Source organism: Myotis brandtii, unplaced genomic scaffold (genome assembly GCF_000412655.1).
Source record: "Myotis brandtii unplaced genomic scaffold, ASM41265v1 scaffold165, whole genome shotgun sequence".
NCBI classification, from domain to species: domain Eukaryota; kingdom Metazoa; phylum Chordata; class Mammalia; order Chiroptera; family Vespertilionidae; genus Myotis; species Myotis brandtii.
The window spans coordinates 3,435,577-3,435,930 of NW_005356042.1; positions in this window are offsets into that span (position 1 = coordinate 3,435,577).

The window sequence follows — 354 nt, forward strand, 5'->3', positions numbered from 1 at the left end:
TTGGGGCTTCCCAGGCTGGGTCCCCCGGAGCCGGCTTCCGGGTCGCGCAGCGTCTGGGCACCGGTCCCGCAGGGACTTCCTACAGGTTTATGGAGGTGCCGCGGCGGAGAGTGCCGCCAGTACAGCTGCAGCCTGGCGGGCCCTGGAGGGAAGTACAGGCACTCGGCGCCGGGCCAGGGGTGGGGAGGGGTTGGCTGCAGCAGGTTCCGGGTCACCGCGTGGAGCGAGAGAGCCGCGGGGAACGCGAGCCGACAGCGGGGTCCGATCCCCGCCCGGGCGCGTCTTAGCGCGAGGAGCGCGGAGAAGGCCCTTCACCCGGACCGGCCTGGGTTAAGAGGAAGAATGTTGAGAAGG